This window comes from Patagioenas fasciata, chromosome 7 (genome assembly GCF_037038585.1).
Source record: "Patagioenas fasciata isolate bPatFas1 chromosome 7, bPatFas1.hap1, whole genome shotgun sequence".
Taxonomy (NCBI): domain Eukaryota; kingdom Metazoa; phylum Chordata; class Aves; order Columbiformes; family Columbidae; genus Patagioenas; species Patagioenas fasciata.
In genome coordinates, this window is record NC_092526.1 from 355,780 (window position 1) to 372,562 (window position 16,783).

At 52.7% G+C, this 16,783-nt stretch overlaps 1 long non-coding RNA gene across 1 annotated transcript; it reads right to left on the reverse strand.

Annotated features, from left to right (window-relative positions):
• Positions 1-822: 822 nt before the first annotated feature.
• Positions 823-16,775, reverse strand: LOC136102866 (uncharacterized). The gene is made up of 14 exons (XR_010651502.2): positions 14,875-16,775; positions 14,328-14,407; positions 13,230-14,016; positions 12,959-13,047; positions 11,797-12,039; positions 8,863-11,311; positions 8,316-8,395; positions 7,218-8,004; positions 6,947-7,035; positions 5,785-6,027; positions 2,851-5,299; positions 2,304-2,383; positions 1,218-1,992; positions 823-1,035 (listed from the first exon to the last, which is right to left on the reverse strand). It is a non-coding gene; the product is annotated as an uncharacterized lncRNA (long non-coding RNA).
• Positions 16,776-16,783: the final 8 nt, after the last annotated feature.

Here is a 16,783-nt window from a genome sequence, read left to right on the forward strand (position 1 = left end):
CATTTTTGCCTAATCTATCTACAGGATCCCCCTCCTTCCCTGGCCAGGGAGGAGCAGAAGGTTCACAATTAGTTGCAACCCCCGCAGCTACTTCCTTCTGAGTCGCTATTAAAGCAGACATAATTTTTGCCCAAGTAGATAAATATTCACAAGCAGCTTTATCTCCAGTTGCTGCCTGTTCATATAATTCTCGTTCAACTTTCTGCCATGCCTCCAACTAAAATGTACCAGTTGTAGGAAAGTCCAGCACATGATCAGCAAGCCTTTCTTATAAAGTCATTAATCGGACTACTGGTACATTGTGATTTTGCTTTCTTAATAAAAGTTGAAGGACATCTAGGGTTTGTTTGGTTCAAGGGATAACTTCCCTCCTATGGTTCCAAATTGCTCATCTTTTCTTGCTGATGGGCGCACGCTGTGGTTTCTGTTTCCTGGCTCTGTTTCCCTGTTCTTGTTCAATTGGGCTTTGCCACCAGAACGGCTGCTGCCTTTACAGCCGCACTCAAAGTCCCTGTTCGGGTGCCATTTGTAGTGAATGTGGCACCAACTCTCTTTTAAGGTGAGACAAGAGACATTTGTTACAAATTCAGGTTTGCATTTATACTCGCTATGATGCTTGCTCAAGCATTTGCTGATTTGGTAAGTTCGTCATAACATAAGTGATATATTGTTACTGCCATAAAAGCATCGTTGTCTATACCACAAGCTACCCCCGTCATCCCCCTTGATGTATCATTCCTGTACCAATCCCTCTGTCCTCGATGTATCACGTAGCATACAGTACTTGCTTCTTGTGTTATTCCACTAATGATTGTTCTCACGCTGTCAACTCTCACACTTTCTCATAGGCCCAATGTCAGAATACTGCCACAATGACCTTTCTCCTTCCTTGAGCTCTCCTGACCTGCGGTTCCACCACCGTTGTCTTCTTTCTTGATCCCTCTTGACTCACAGGTGCCCTCCAATCCTCTTTCTCGATCACTCTTCCTCACAGGTTCGCCTCCTTCCTTGCTTTTCCTTTGCACGCTGCTCCACCTGAAGAGAAACACACAGAGGACTGAGCTACATCAGCCCCAGGACACTACAGTCAGATGGGGGCTGAATCTGGGGGCTGACACCTCCCCACACCCCACAACGAGCCCACCTTGCCTTGGCCCCGGCCCCTCGCACATGCCTTAGAGATATCATAGCTCAGTACAAATCCCCACAGTCCTCACCTGCTGTTTGGTGCTTGCGGAGGGTCACGCTCGCTGTGCCCCAGGGCACTGGCCCTGCCCGGCCCTGCGGGAGTGTCTGGAGCTGCCGGCTGCTTCTCCAGCTTTAGGGTCACCCGCAGAAGCCCGCTCTCCTCAGCTCTGCACACCCATCCAGTTGCGCCGCCCAGGCAAAGTCAGCTTCACCCTCTGCTCTACACCTCACCTGCAAACAACAAACTTTCAACTGACAACTGTCCAAAACCCACCGACAAACTCTCCAAATCTCAGCCTTTCGCTTGCAACTGCTGCCTCTAGTGCATCTCACAGACAAGCCTTCAAAATCCCCTCATCCTGCAATAATACTCCAGCACTGATCACCTGCGGGAACAACTACCACAATACCATGCAAACACCAACCAGTTCTGGCACGGAAATATCACTTTCTCCTCAAGATTCCACCCTACACCAACTGCTGACAAACACACGCTGTCCTCACCAAAGCCAAACGCTGCAACAACCAGCGACAACTCAAATTTGCGTGGGCGGTGCAAAATTGCAGGGGTGAGCTAACGCAGAGCTGGGCTTGAAAGCTGCAGAGTGTGCACCCTGTGGTATAACGTGGCGAGCTACTGCCATTCTGCCTTCTCCCTGGGAGAAGCGCGTGAGCAGAGGCTGCTTCAAGGCACGATGGGAACGGTTTGGTTCTCCGGGTCTCTCAGGGCGAGAGCGATAAATGTGATCTGTGTCGTGGCGCAGGAACTTCCCGTACACTTGCTCCTCCATTCGGTCTCGGGTGCTGCAAGAGAGGGAGCGAGAGATTCAGGGCAAGATTGACAACCTCGGCGTCCCCGTCCCAGCCACGGGTCACCCAAACCTGCAGACATCCCGGGAGGCCCCCTAAGATTTACACTCCCCTATGCCCCACCCTTGAAGCCTGGACATCGCCAGAACCATAGAGCAAGTATTTCTTGAGGAGGCACCCAAAGGCTCCGTGTTCTCTTTCAGGCAGATGCTAGCGCAAGATTGCAAATCATCTCACAGCTACCAGGAAGGTAAAAAATAACGTCTTGAAAAGGGAAAGGAACAGGTATTGTTTCTCTTCATCACCTCCCTCATTGCCACGTTATCAAGGTCTCCCGCAATGTTCCACAGGAAACTTGAAGCTTGGAATTCCTGGTATTCTGAACCTGGGCAAGAAAGGAAGAAAAGCATGAGACTGATCATAAAGAGGGTGGCTGCTCGTAACATGGAAAGAGCAGTAACAAGGTAAAAAGATATCACTTTTCCTTAGAGAGCTCTCAAAGCTGCCTGTTAAGGACAAGAAAAACAAACTTGTGACGGACCATTACTTAAAATCCAAGGCCCAGGAAGCGATCTAATGTACATTGAAACGCGGGCCACGAGACAGTGGAAGTGCCACGAGCTGAGACTGAAGGGACAGAGGATGAATTTCCAAAGAAGTTTAGGTTTCGATGTCAAAACGGAAAATTCTACGTCATTAAAATATAATGCAAAAGTCAGTGTAAAATCAAGTAAGGCAACGACTCCAAATGAACTCCCAGGCGCTTCAGTCACTCAGCAGATCAAAAATGCGGATCATTTCTCACCTGCCCACCTCCCAAACCCCAGCCTATGTCCCCTGCTTCCAGCTTACCTGAGCCCAGATTAAAGGAGGATTTCAGAGGCCATGCCAAGTTCTGCTGCTCCTCGTTCGGGTTGCCAGTCTTCCTCCTCGCTCTGGAATTGCAGGTCAACCGCCTTCCTGTTCTTCTTTGATTGACGCTGAGCTGCCGCGTTACCCGCTGCCGTCTGAGCGGATCTCGGGGAGCCTCTGGAACCGCCAGAGCGCTCCCCCCACCAACATTCTCTTGCCTTGTTTTCGGGGTTCCTCTTCACCAGCTGAGGCGCCCTCCCACCCCCCGCCGCCCTCTTACCTTTTTCTAGAGGTCTCTTGAGCCACCAGCAAGCTCCCCCGCACCTTCCCTCAGCGATCTTGGCCCGCCAGAGGCCTGCCCCTCGTCAGCCTCCTCCCCTTTTCCTGGGTGCTGCTTGAACCACTGGTGGGCTCCCCTCCACCATCCTCTCGTCCTTTGTAGGGGAGTCTCGTGACTCACCAGAGCGCTCTCCGCCGTTGCCTTGCTGGGGTTATTGACACCGCTTGACTTGCCAGAGCGCTCCCCCTCGCAGTTCTCTTGTTGGATTTCTTGGGACCTTTTGAACCATTGGAACAACGGGAATGCTCCCCCCCACTGTGACCTTGCCTTTCTTCAGTGCGATCTTGACGTGCTGGAGCACTTCCCCGCGCCGTCCTCTTGCCTTTTACTGGGGAGTCTCTTGAATATCCACAGCACTCCCCCCTGCCATCCTTTACCAGATTTTTTGACACTTCTTGACATCTCCGAGTGCTCTCACTCACCCTTGTCTTGCCTATTTTCAGGGCGCTCCTGTCCCGCTGGATGCTCCTCCCTGCTGTCCTATTGCCAGATTGAGAATTCTCGACCTGTCCCAGCGCTACCCCACCGTCCTTCTGCCTTCTACCTGGGAAGTCACTTGAAGAACTGGAGCACTCCCCCCTGCTGTCCTCTTGCCTTTCTTCACTGAGATTTTGGCCTGCCAGAGCACTCCTCCCTGTTGTCCTCTCACTGGATTTCTTGGGACCTCTTGACCCACTGGGTTTCTCCTCCCGCTGTCCTTTTGCCTTTCTTTAGTACAATCTCAGCCTGCTGGAGCGCTCCCCCTCGCCGTCCTCCTGCTGGATTTCTTGGAACCTCTTGACCCATTAGGGCGTTCCCCCTGCCACCCTCTTGTGTTTTCTGGGGGAGTCTTGTGACCAACCAGAGTGCTCCCCCCCACCATCTTCTTCCCCTTTTCCTGGGTGCTTCTTGATCCACCAGAGTGCTCTCAAAGCTGCCTGTTACCATCCTCTAACCATTCTCTTGCCTTTTTTTGGGGGAATCTTGTGACTCACCGGAGCGTTTTCCACCATTGTCTTGCTGGATTTCTTGACACCGCTTGACCTGTTGGAGCGCTCTCCCTCACAGTTCTCTTGCTGGATATCTTGGGACCTCTTGAACCACTGGGGAGCTCCCACCTGCCACCTTCTTACCGCATTTATCGAGACTTCCTGATCTGCTGGATTGCTCTCCCCACCGGCCTTCCTCTTGCACTTTTTGGGGGAGTCTTCTTGACACGTCCGAGCGCTCTCCCTCACCCTTGTCTTGCCTCTAGTCAGGGCGCTCTTCTCCCGCTGGAACGCTCCTCCCCGCCATCCTATTGCCAGACTGAGAATTCTTGACCTGCCGCAGTCCTGCCCCGCCATGCTCCTGCCTTCTGCCTGGGAAGTCACTTGAAGAACTGGAGCGCTCTCCCCCGCTGTCCTCTTGCCTTTCCTCAGTGGGATTTTGGCCTGCTAAAGAGCTCCTCCCTGTCGTCCTCTTGCTGGATTTCTCGGTACCTCTTGACCCACTGGGTCTCTCCTCCTGCCGTCCTTTTGCCTTTCCTTAGTACATTCTTGGTCTGCTGGAGTGCTCCCCCCCACCATCCTCTTGCTGGATTTCTCGGGACCCCTTGTCCCATATAGGACATGCCCCCCCACCACCATCCTGTTGTGTTTTTTAGGAGAGTCTTGTGATCGACCAGAGCGCTCCCCCCTTGACATCCTCTTCCCCTTTTTCTGGGTGACTTTTGAACCACTGGTGAACTCTCCCCCATCATCCTCTTGCCACATATATTGAGACTTGTTGATCCGCCAGAGCGCTTCCCCCACTGTCCTCTTGCCAGATTTACTGATACCTCTTGTCCTGTCAGAGCGCTCCCTCTCGCAGTCCTCTTTGTTCAGTTTGTAGGGTAGGAGGGGGGATCTCTGATTACAGAAAGGTCCCTTTGTTCTAGGAGACATTCCCTTGCTCCATGCTTCAGGTTGCCCATCTTCCCTCTCATTTTCAATGTGCACGTCCATCACCTTCCTCCTCTTCTTTCTTGATCCCTCGACTCCCGGATGAACTCAAATCCTCTTTCTTGATCACTCTTTCTCGTAAGTTCACAACCTTACTTTCCTTTCTTGCTTTCGCCTTTGTGAGCTGCTCCACCCAAACCGAAATGCCCTGAAGACAGAAATAAATACACCCACCCCAGGCCCGTACAGTCACATAGGGGGTGAGTCCGGTCGCTGACGCATCCCCACATCCCACAGCAAGCCCACCTTGCCTTGGCCCCGGCCCCCCGCACAGGCCTTCCCACCAACCCAGCCCCTCCGTAGCAGCACAGTTTCCCAGCATGCACCCCACAAAGACTTTCTTTGCCAGTCACCCCTGGCACTTACAGCAACACACCACATCAGCATCAAGAGCCCTGGGAGTGGAGAGCTGGCCAGGCCCTCACCCCGGCAGGATCCTCTTCCCCCTCCTTTACCTGCTGGCAGACAGACACCTCCCAAGGGATGACCACCCTGCTCCCTTAACTGCTCCCAAGTCCAAGAGCCCAGCCCCTGCTCACCACCCCCACCTCCCAAAACACAGCCAACAGCCCCTGCTCCCATTTTACCACTTTACCCCCGAGCACGGTTTCTAGGGGTGGGAGGGGGACGCACTTATCACAGATCGTTCCCTGTGCTTAAGGATACATTCTCCTTCTCGCTGGCTCAGGCTGCCCATCTTCCTCCTCACTCTTGACTCGTAGCTCCATCACCTTTCTCCTCTTTTGTCCCCTCCTGACTCACAGGTCCACCACTGTCATCTTCTTTCTTGACTCTGCTTGACTCACAGGTGCGCTCCAATCCTCTTTCGTGATCGCTCTTCTGTGTCAGTACACGGAAGACCGGGCACGTGAGAAACTGCAAGAGTCAACAGCATGAGAACAAGCATTAGTGGAAAAATACAAGAACAAAGGACTGTATGCTATGTGATACATCAAGGACAGAGGAGTTGATACAGGATTGATGCATCAAGGACAGAGGGACAGCTTGTGATAGACAAAAAAGGTGTTTATGGCAGTGACTTTGGTGGGAACACAAAACACATCACTTATGTAATGACTAACTTAGCTAATCAACAAATGCTTGAGCAAGCATCATAGCGAGTATAAACGCAAGCCTGAATTTGTAATAAACATCTCTCATTGCACCTTAAAAGAGAGTCCGTACCGCATTCGCTACAAATGGCGCCCTGGAACAGGGACTTTCAGCGTGCCTATAAAGGCAGTAGCCGCTCTGGTAGCGAAGCCCAATCGAACCAGGAAACAGGACCGGGAACCAGGACAGTGCGCGCCCACCACCAACGAAAGGTGAGCGACTGGGAACCATGGGAGGGAAGTTATCCCTTAAGCAAAGACAAACCCTGGATGTCCTTCAACATGCGCTACAAATGCAAAATCAGGATGTATCAGGGGTCTGATTGGTGAGTTTATTACAATGGATTGCTAATCATGTGCTAGACTTTCCTACAACTGGTACATTTCAGTTGGAGACATGGCACAAAGATGAATGAGAATTATATGAACAGGTAACGGCTGGAGATAAAGCTGCTTGCAAATATTCATCTACTTGGGGAAAAATTATGACTACTAAGATACAGGATACAGGACTGATACATCAGGGGCAGAGGGACAGCTTACTATAGAAAAAAATGCGTATATGGCAGTTACATCGCTCATGTAATGTCTAACTTAGCTAAAGAGCAAATGCTTGAGCAAGCATCATAGCGAGTATAAATGCAAACCTGAGTTTGTAATAAATGTCTCTCATGGCACCTTACCGTGAGTCCACGCCAGATTCGCTACACTCTTCCTCATAGGTTCACCACCTTCCTCTCCTTCCTTGCTTTTCCTTTGCACGCTGCTCCACCTGAAGAGAAACACACAGAGGACTGAGCTACACCAGCCCAAGGGCACTACAATCAGACAGGGGCTGAGTCCGGGGGCTGACACCTCCCCACACCCCACAACGAGCCCACCTTGCCTTGGCCCCGGCCCCTCGCACATGCCTTAGAGATATCATAGCTCAGTACAAATCCCCACAGTCCTCACCTGCTGTTTGGTGCTTGCGGAGGGTCACACTCCCTGTGCCCCAGGGCACTGGCCCTACACGGCCAAGCTCGGCAGCGGGACTGTCTGGAGCTGCCGCTGGCTGGTTCTCCAGCTTTAGGGTCACCCGCAGAAGCCCGCTCTCCTCAGCTCTGCACACCCATCCAGTTGCGCCGCCCAGGCAAAGTCAGCTTCACCCTCTGCTCTACACCTCACCTGCAAACAACCAACTCTTCAACTGACAACTGTCCAAAACCCACCGACAAACTCTCCACACCTCAGCCTTTCGTTTGCAACTGCTGCCTCTAGTGCATCTCACAGACAAGCCTTCAAAATCCCCTCATCCTGCAATAACACTCCAGCACTGATCACCTGTGGGAACAACTACCACAATACCATGCAAACACCAACCAGTTCTGGCACGGAAATATCACTTTCTCCTCAAGATTCCACCCTACACCAACTGCTGACAAACACACGCTGTCCTCACCAAAGCCAAACGCTGCAACAACCAGCGACAACTCAAATTTGCGTGGGCGGTGCAAAATTGCAGGGGTGAGCTAACGCAGAGCTGGGCTTGAAAGCTGCAGAGTGTGCACCCTGTGGTATAACGTGGCGAGCTACTGCCATTCTGCCTTCTCCCTGGGAGAAGCGCGTGAGCAGAGGCTGCTTCAAGGCACGATGGGAACGGTTTGGTTCTCCGGGTCTCTCAGGGCGAGAGCGATAAATGTGATCTGTGTCGTGGCGCAGGAACTTCCCGTACACTTGCTCCTCCATTCGGTCTCGGGTGCTGCAAGAGAGGGAGCGAGAGATTCGGGGCAAGATTGACAACCTCGGCGTCCCCGTCCCAGCCACGGGTCACCCAAACCTGCAGACATCCCGGGAGGCCCCCTAAGATTTACACTCCCCTATGCCCCACCCTTGAAGCCTGGACATCGCCAGAACCATAGAGCAAGTATTTCTTGAGGAGGCACCCAAAGGGTCCGTGTTCTCTTTCAGGCAGATGCTAGCGCAAGATTGCAAATCATCTCACAGCTACCAGGAAGGTAAAAAATAACGTCTTGAAATGGGAAAGGAACAGGTATTGTTTCTCTTCATCACCTCCCTCATTGCCACGTTATCAAGGTCTCCCGCAATGTTCCACAGGAAACTTGAAGCTTGGAATTCCTGGTATTCTGAACCTGGGCAAGAAAGGAAGAAAAGCATGAGACTGATCATAAAGAGGGTGGCTGCTCGTAACATGGAAAGAGCAGTAACAAGGTAAAAAGATATCACTTTTCCTTAGAGAGCTCTCAAAGCTGCCTGTTAAGGACAAGAAAAACAAACTTGTGACGGACCATTACTTAAAATCCAAGGCCCAGGAAGCGATCTAATGTACATTGAAACGCGGGCCACGAGACAGTGGAAGTGCCACGAGCTGAGACTGAAGGGACAGAGGATGAATTTCCAAAGAAGTTTAGGTTTCGATGTCAAAACGGAAAATTCTACGTCATTAAAATATAATGCAAAAGTCAGTGTAAAATCAAGTAAGGCAACGACTCCAAATGAACTCCCAGGCGCTTCAGTCACTCAGCAGATCAAAAATGCGGATCATTTCTCACCTGCCCACCTCCCAAACCCCAGCCTATGTCCCCTGCTTCCAGCTTACCTGAGCCCAGATTAAAGGAGGATTTCAGAGGCCATGCCAAGTTCTGCTGCTCCTCGTTCGGGTTGCCAGTCTTCCTCCTCGCTCTGGAATTGCAGGTCAACCGCCTTCCTGTTCTTCTTTGATTGACGCTGAGCTGCCGCGTTACCCGCTGCCGTCTGAGCGGATCTCGGGGAGCCTCTGGAACCGCCAGAGCGCTCCCCCCACCAACATTCTCTTGCCTTGTTTTCGGGGTTCCTCTTCACCAGCTGAGGCGCCCTCCCACCCCCCGCCGCCCTCTTACCTTTTTCTAGAGGTCTCTTGAGCCACCAGCAAGCTCCCCCGCACCTTCCCTCAGCGATCTTGGCCCGCCAGAGGCCTGCCCCTCGTCAGCCTCCTCCCCTTTTCCTGGGTGCTGCTTGAACCACTGGTGGGCTCCCCTCCACCATCCTCTCGTCCTTTGTAGGGGAGTCTCGTGACTCACCAGAGCGCTCTCCGCCGTTGCCTTGCTGGGGTTATTGACACCGCTTGACTTGCCAGAGCGCTCCCCCTCGCAGTTCTCTTGTTGGATTTCTTGGGACCTTTTGAACCATTGGAACAACGGGAATGCTCCCCCCCACTGTGACCTTGCCTTTCTTCAGTGCGATCTTGACGTGCTGGAGCACTTCCCCGCGCCGTCCTCTTGCCTTTTACTGGGGAGTCTCTTGAATATCCACAGCACTCCCCCCTGCCATCCTTTACCAGATTTTTTGACACTTCTTGACATCTCCGAGTGCTCTCACTCACCCTTGTCTTGCCTATTTTCAGGGCGCTCCTGTCCCGCTGGATGCTCCTCCCTGCTGTCCTATTGCCAGATTGAGAATTCTCGACCTGTCCCAGCGCTACCCCACCGTCCTTCTGCCTTCTACCTGGGAAGTCACTTGAAGAACTGGAGCACTCCCCCCTGCTGTCCTCTTGCCTTTCTTCACTGAGATTTTGGCCTGCCAGAGCACTCCTCCCTGTTGTCCTCTCACTGGATTTCTTGGGACCTCTTGACCCACTGGGTTTCTCCTCCCGCTGTCCTTTTGCCTTTCTTTAGTACAATCTCAGCCTGCTGGAGCGCTCCCCCTCGCCGTCCTCCTGCTGGATTTCTTGGAACCTCTTGACCCATTAGGGCGTTCCCCCTGCCACCCTCTTGTGTTTTCTGGGGGAGTCTTGTGACCAACCAGAGTGCTCCCCCCCACCATCTTCTTCCCCTTTTCCTGGTTGCTTCTTGATCCACCAGAGTGCTCTCAAAGCTGCCTGTTACCATCCTCTAACCATTCTCTTGCCTTTTTTTGGGGGAATCTTGTGACTCACCGGAGCGTTTTCCACCATTGTCTTGCTGGATTTCTTGACACCGCTTGACCTGTTGGAGCGCTCTCCCTCACAGTTCTCTTGCTGGATATCTTGGGACCTCTTGAACCACTGGGGAGCTCCCACCTGCCACCTTCTTACCGCATTTATCGAGACTTCCTGATCTGCTGGATTGCTCTCCCCACCGGCCTTCCTCTTGCACTTTTTGGGGGAGTCTTCTTGACACGTCCGAGTGCTCTCCCTCACCCTTGTCTTGCCTCTAGTCAGGGCGCTCTTCTCCCGCTGGAACGCTCCTCCCCGCCATCCTATTGCCAGACTGAGAATTCTTGACCTGCCGCAGTCCTGCCCCGCCATGCTCCTGCCTTCTGCCTGGGAAGTCACTTGAAGAACTGGAGCGCTCTCCCCCGCTGTCCTCTTGCCTTTCCTCAGTGGGATTTTGGCCTGCTAAAGAGCTCCTCCCTGTCGTCCTCTTGCTGGATTTCTCGGTACCTCTTGACCCACTGGGTCTCTCCTCCTGCCGTCCTTTTGCCTTTCCTTAGTACATTCTTGGTCTGCTGGAGTGCTCCCCCCCACCATCCTCTTGCTGGATTTCTCGGGACCCCTTGTCCCATATAGGACATGCCCCCCCACCACCATCCTGTTGTGTTTTTTAGGAGAGTCTTGTGATCGACCAGAGCGCTCCCCCCTTGACATCCTCTTCCCCTTTTTCTGGGTGACTTTTGAACCACTGGTGAACTCTCCCCCATCATCCTCTTGCCACATATATTGAGACTTGTTGATCCGCCAGAGCGCTTCCCCCACTGTCCTCTTGCCAGATTTACTGATACCTCTTGTCCTGTCAGAGCGCTCCCTCTCGCAGTCCTCTTTGTTCAGTTTGTAGGGTAGGAGGGGGGATCTCTGATTACAGAAAGGTCCCTTTGTTCTAGGAGACATTCCCTTGCTCCATGCTTCAGGTTGCCCATCTTCCCTCTCATTTTCAATATGCACGTCCATCACCTTCCTCCTCTTCTTTCTTGATCCCTCGACTCCCGGATGAACTCAAATCCTCTTTCTTGATCACTCTTTCTCGTAAGTTCACAACCTTACTTTCCTTTCTTGCTTTCGCCTTTGTGAGCTGCTCCACCCAAACCGAAATGCCCTGAAGACAGAAATAAATACACCCACCCCAGGCCCGTACAGTCACATAGGGGGTGAGTCCGGTCGCTGACGCATCCCCACATCCCACAGCAAGCCCACCTTGCCTTGGCCCCGGCCCCCCGCACAGGCCTTCCCACCAACCCAGCCCCTCCGTAGCAGCACAGTTTCCCAGCATGCACCCCACAAAGACTTTCTTTGCCAGTCACCCCTGGCACTTACAGCAACACACCACATCAGCATCAAGAGCCCTGGGAGTGGAGAGCTGGCCAGGCCCTCACCCCGGCAGGATCCTCTTCCCCCTCCTTTACCTGCTGGCAGACAGACACCTCCCAAGGGATGACCACCCTGCTCCCTTAACTGCTCCCAAGTCCAAGAGCCCAGCCCCTGCTCACCACCCCCACCTCCCAAAACACAGCCAACAGCCCCTGCTCCCATTTTACCACTTTACCCCCGAGCACGGTTTCTAGGGGTGGGAGGGGGACGCACTTATCACAGATCGTTCCCTGTGCTTAAGGATACATTCTCCTTCTCGCTGGCTCAGGCTGCCCATCTTCCTCCTCACTCTTGACTCGTAGCTCCATCACCTTTCTCCTCTTTTGTCCCCTCCTGACTCACAGGTCCACCACTGTCATCTTCTTTCTTGACTCTGCTTGACTCACAGGTGCGCTCCAATCCTCTTTCGTGATCGCTCTTCTGTGTCAGTACACGGAAGACCGGGCACATGAGAAACTGCAAGAGTCAACAGCATGAGAACAAGCATTAGTGGAAAAATACAAGAACAAAGGACTGTATGCTATGTGATACATCAAGGACAGAGGAGTTGATACAGGATTGATGCATCAAGGACAGAGGGACAGCTTGTGATAGACAAAAAAGGTGTTTATGGCAGTGACTTTGGTGGGAACACAAAACACATCACTTATGTAATGACTAACTTAGCTAATCAACAAATGCTTGAGCAAGCATCATAGCGAGTATAAACGCAAGCCTGAATTTGTAATAAACATCTCTCATTGCACCTTAAAAGAGAGTCCGTACCGCATTCGCTACAAATGGCGCCCTGGAACAGGGACTTTCAGCGTGCCTATAAAGGCAGTAGCCGCTCTGGTAGCGAAGCCCAATCGAACCAGGAAACAGGACCGGGAACCAGGACAGTGCGCGCCCACCACCAACGAAAGGTGAGCGATTGGGAACCATGGGAGGGAAGTTATCCCTTAAGCAAAGACAAACCCTGGATGTCCTTCAACATGCGCTACAAATGCAAAATCAGGATGTATCAGGGGTCTGATTGGTGAGTTTATTACAATGGATTGCTAATCATGTGCTAGACTTTCCTACAACTGGTACATTTCAGTTGGAGACATGGCACAAAGATGAATGAGAATTATATGAACAGGTAACGGCTGGAGATAAAGCTGCTTGCAAATATTCATCTACTTGGGGAAAAATTATGACTACTAAGATACAGGATACAGGACTGATACATCAGGGGCAGAGGGACAGCTTACTGTAGAAAAAAATGCGTATATGGCAGTTACATCGCTCATGTAATGTCTAACTTAGCTAAAGAGCAAATGCTTGAGCAAGCATCATAGCGAGTATAAATGCAAACCTGAGTTTGTAATAAATGTCTCTCATGGCACCTTACCGTGAGTCCACGCCAGATTCGCTACACTCTTCCTCATAGGTTCACCACCTTCCTCTCCTTCCTTGCTTTTCCTTTGCACGCTGCTCCACCTGAAGAGAAACACACAGAGGACTGAGCTACACCAGCCCAAGGGCACTACAATCAGACAGGGGCTGAGTCCGGGGGCTGACACCTCCCCACACCCCACAACGAGCCCACCTTGCCTTGGCCCCGGCCCCTCGCACATGCCTTAGAGATATCATAGCTCAGTACAAATCCCCACAGTCCTCACCTGCTGTTTGGTGCTTGCGGAGGGTCACACTCCCTGTGCCCCAGGGCACTGGCCCTACACGGCCAAGCTCGGCAGCGGGACTGTCTGGAGCTGCCGCTGGCTGGTTCTCCAGCTTTAGGGTCACCCGCAGAAGCCCGCTCTCCTCAGCTCTGCACACCCATCCAGTTGCGCCGCCCAGGCAAAGTCAGCTTCACCCTCTGCTCTACACCTCACCTGCAAACAACCAACTCTTCAACTGACAACTGTCCAAAACCCACCGACAAACTCTCCACACCTCAGCCTTTCGTTTGCAACTGCTGCCTCTAGTGCATCTCACAGACAAGCCTTCAAAATCCCCTCATCCTGCAATAACACTCCAGCACTGATCACCTGCGGGAACAACTACCACAATACCATGCAAACACCAACCAGTTCTGGCACGGAAATATCACTTTCTCCTCAAGATTCCACCCTACACCAACTGCTGACAAACACACGCTGTCCTCACCAAAGCCAAACGCTGCAACAACCAGCGACAACTCAAATTTGCGTGGGCGGTGCAAAATTGCAGGGGTGAGCTAACGCAGAGCTGGGCTTGAAAGCTGCAGAGTGTGCACCCTGTGGTATAACGTGGCGAGCTACTGCCATTCTGCCTTCTCCCTGGGAGAAGCGCGTGAGCAGAGGCTGCTTCAAGGCACGATGGGAACGGTTTGGTTCTCCGGGTCTCTCAGGGCGAGAGCGATAAATGTGATCTGTGTCGTGGCGCAGGAACTTCCCGTACACTTGCTCCTCCATTCGGTCTCGGGTGCTGCAAGAGAGGGAGCGAGAGATTCGGGGCAAGATTGACAACCTCGGCGTCCCCGTCCCAGCCACGGGTCACCCAAACCTGCAGACATCCCGGGAGGCCCCCTAAGATTTACACTCCCCTATGCCCCACCCTTGAAGCCTGGACATCGCCAGAACCATAGAGCAAGTATTTCTTGAGGAGGCACCCAAAGGGTCCGTGTTCTCTTTCAGGCAGATGCTAGCGCAAGATTGCAAATCATCTCACAGCTACCAGGAAGGTAAAAAATAACGTCTTGAAATGGGAAAGGAACAGGTATTGTTTCTCTTCATCACCTCCCTCATTGCCACGTTATCAAGGTCTCCCGCAATGTTCCACAGGAAACTTGAAGCTTGGAATTCCTGGTATTCTGAACCTGGGCAAGAAAGGAAGAAAAGCATGAGACTGATCATAAAGAGGGTGGCTGCTCGTAACATGGAAAGAGCAGTAACAAGGTAAAAAGATATCACTTTTCCCTAGAGAGCTCTCAAAGCTGCCTGTTAAGGACAAGAAAAACAAACTTGTGACGGACCATTACTTAAAATCCAAGGCCCAGGAAGCGATCTAATGTACACTGAAACGCGGGCCACGAGACAGTGGAAGTGCCACGAGCTGAGACTGAAGGGACAGAGGATGAATTTCCAAAGAAGTTTAGGTTTCGATGTCAAAACGGAAAATTCTACGTCATTAAAATATAATGCAAAAGTCAGTGTAAAATCAAGTAAGGCAACGACTCCAAATGAACTCCCAGGCGCTTCAGTCACTCAGCAGATCAAAAATGCGGATCATTTCTCACCTGCCCACCTCCCAAACCCCAGCCTATGTCCCCTGCTTCCAGCTTACCTGAGCCCAGATTAAAGGAGGATTTCAGAGGCCATGCCAAGTTCTGCTGCTCCTCGTTCGGGTTGCCAGTCTTCCTCCTCGCTCTGGAATTGCAGGTCAACCGCCTTCCTGTTCTTCTTTGATTGACGCTGAGCTGCCGCGTTACCCGCTGCCGTCTGAGCGGATCTCGGGGAGCCTCTGGAACCGCCAGAGCGCTCCCCCCACCAACATTCTCTTGCCTTGTTTTCGGGGTTCCTCTTCACCAGCTGAGGCGCCCTCCCACCCCCCGCCGCCCTCTTACCTTTTTCTAGAGGTCTCTTGAGCCACCAGCAAGCTCCCCCGCACCTTCCCTCAGCGATCTTGGCCCGCCAGAGGCCTGCCCCTCGTCAGCCTCCTCCCCTTTTCCTGGGTGCTGCTTGAACCACTGGTGGGCTCCCCTCCACCATCCTCTCGTCCTTTGTAGGGGAGTCTCGTGACTCACCAGAGCGCTCTCCGCCGTTGCCTTGCTGGGGTTATTGACACCGCTTGACTTGCCAGAGCGCTCCCCCTCGCAGTTCTCTTGTTGGATTTCTTGGGACCTTTTGAACCATTGGAACAACGGGAATGCTCCCCCCCACTGTGACCTTGCCTTTCTTCAGTGCGATCTTGACGTGCTGGAGCACTTCCCCGCGCCGTCCTCTTGCCTTGTACTGGGGAGTCTCTTGAATATCCACAGCACTCCCCCCTGCCATCCTTTACCAGATTTTTTGACACTTCTTGACATCTCCGAGTGCTCTCACTCACCCTTGTCTTGCCTATTTTCAGGGCGCTCCTGTCCCGCTGGATGCTCCTCCCTGCTGTCCTATTGCCAGATAGAGAATTCTCGACCTGTCCCAGCGCTACCCCACCGTCCTTCTGCCTTCTACCTGGGAAGTCACTTGAAGAACTGGAGCACTCCCCCCTGCTGTCCTCTTGCCTTTCTTCACTGAGATTTTGGCCTGCCAGAGCACTCCTCCCTGTTGTCCTCTCACTGGATTTCTTGGGACCTCTTGACCCACTGGGTTTCTCCTCCCGCTGTCCTTTTGCCTTTCTTTAGTACAATCTCAGCCTGCTGGAGCGCTCCCCCTCGCCGTCCTCCTGCTGGATTTCTTGGAACCTCTTGACCCCTTAGGGCGTTCCCCCTGCCACCCTCTTGTGTTTTCTGGGGGAGTCTTGTGACCAACCAGAGTGCTCCCCCCCACCATCTTCTTCCCCTTTTCCTGGGTGCTTCTTGATCCACCAGAGTGCTCTCAAAGCTGCCTGTTACCATCCTCTAACCATTCTCTTGCCTTTTTTTGGGGGAATCTTGTGACTCACCAGAGCGTTTTCCACCATTGTCTTGCTGGATTTCTTGACACCGCTTGACCTGTTGGAGCGCTCTCCCTCACAGTTCTCTTGCTGGATTTCTTGGGACCTCTTGAACCACTGGGGAGCTCCCACCTGCCACCTTCTTACCGCATTTATTGAGACTTCCTGATCTGCTGGATTGCTCTCCCCACCGGCCTTCCTCTTGCACTTTTTGGGGGAGTCTTCTTGACACGTCCGAGCGCTCTCCCTCACCCTTGTCTTGCCTCTAGTCAGGGCGCTCTTCTCCCCCTGGAACGCTCCTCCCCGCCATCCTATTGCCAGACTGAGAATTCTTGACCTGCCGCAGTCCTGCCCCGCCATGCTCCTGCCTTCTGCCTGGGAAGTCACTTGAAGAACTGGAGCGCTCTCCCCCGCTGTCCTCTTGCCTTTCCTCAGTGGGATTTTGGCCTGCTAAAGAGCTCCTCCCTGTCGTCCTCTTGCTGGATTTCTCGGTACCTCTTGACCCACTGGGTCTCTCCTCCTGCCGTCCTTTTGCCTTTCCTTAGTACATTCTTGGTCTGCTGGAGTGCTCCCCCCCACCACCCTCTTGCTGGATTTCTCGGGA